The sequence below is a fragment of the Mus caroli genome, chromosome 2 (genome assembly GCF_900094665.2).
Source record: "Mus caroli chromosome 2, CAROLI_EIJ_v1.1, whole genome shotgun sequence".
In the NCBI taxonomy this organism is placed as follows: Eukaryota; Metazoa; Chordata; class Mammalia; order Rodentia; family Muridae; genus Mus; species Mus caroli.
In genome coordinates, this window is record NC_034571.1 from 18,294,366 (window position 1) to 18,296,094 (window position 1,729).

A 1,729-nucleotide genomic window follows, 5' to 3' on the forward strand; every position below is an offset into this window, starting at 1 on the left:
ATTTATGACTGTGATTTTCTTTCTCCTTTTTCATTTTCTGAAGATATTTTTTTTCACATAAATATATCCTGATTACAGTTCTTCTCCCCACTCTTCCCAGTTTTCTCCCACCTCCTCTCCCATCTGGATCCATTCCCTTTCGTCTCTCAGAAGAAAACAAATCGGCTTCTAAGGGAATATATTATACTACACCATACTATACTGTACAGTACTGTACTATACTCTACTATATAATATAATATAATTAATATAATATCTACCATGTCTGGATAGGACAAAACAAACCAGCAGAAGAAAAAGGGCCCTCCAACTGGCATAAGAAGCAGATATAGATAGACATAGGGACCCACTCATTCCTACACTCAGGAGTCCCATAAAAACAAAACAAAACAAAAAAACCTGGAAACCATAACTTTTCCTCCAAAGACCTGTAGGGTAAACAGAGATGCAAACAAAATTAAATAAAAAATATGATAACTTAAAACGAAAATGAAACAAAACAAAACAAAACAAAAAAACCTGGAAACCATAACTTTTCCTCCAAAGACCTGTAGGGTAAACAGAGATGCAAACAAAATTAAATAAAAAATATGATAACTTAAAACGAAAATGAAACAAAACAAAACAAAACAAAAAGTCCTGACACACATTATGAGACAAGGAATATCCAAAGATGCCTTTGAGTTCATTTTCTTTTTTGTTTTCTTTTTCTTATAAAACTCTTGTTTTATTGGTTATTTTGTTTACATTTCAAAGGTTATCCCCCATCCCACGCCCCTGCCTCTCCAAGGGCACCACCCACCCGCTCACTCCATTTGGCTGTCTGCTACTGACCAGGCAGACTACCTTGATGAAATTGGAGTACATTACATTTTCATTTGCAAGTGGTTATCAATTAGTGATAGTTTCTGGGTTAGGGATGGGGGTATGTGTTCACTAGTCCTGTCAGCTCTAAAACCTTCATCTGTTACAGACCCATGCAGGCTCTGTGCATGCTGCCACAGTCTCTGTGAGTTCATATTTGGGCTTTGGTGTCTTCCATCCCCTCTGACTCTTAGACTCTTTCCATTTCCTTTTCAGAAAGGTTCCCTGATGTCTGAGGTGAGAAATTTGATGGAGAAATCTCATTTAGGACTGAATGTTACAGGGTCTTTCACTCTCAACATAATGTATGGCTGACTGTGGATCTCTGTGTTAAATGTTTGAATCTGCTGCAGAAGGAAGCTTCTCTGATGATGGCTGAACAAGGCTCTGGTCTATGAGTAAAGCAGAATGCCATTTGGAGTCATTTTATTGCTACATTAGTTTAGTACAGTAGTAGCATTTGGTTTTACCCTGGTCTCTATCCTATCTAGTCTGAGAGTCTTGGTCACCCAAGCAGTGACCAAGCAGTGTTGGGTATGGTGCCGTCTCATGAAGTAGGCCTTAAGTCAAATCAGGTATTGATTGGTTACTTCCACAAGTTTATAACACCATTACACTAGCATATCTTACAGGCAAGAAAGCATTATAGATAAAAGGGTTTAAATAACTTGGCTGGTGTTTACATTCCTCCTTTAGTAGCATGCAGAGTACCTGCTAGTACCAATAACACTAGGCAGCAGGGGTAAAGTCTCTATGTAGGTGCCAGATTGACTACTCTGTGTTCAATGAACTGGGTAGGTGTTGTCTTCAGCGATAAGACCTTGCTGTCAGTTTATGGAGAGCAATCTCCAGTCTTGGCGACAGC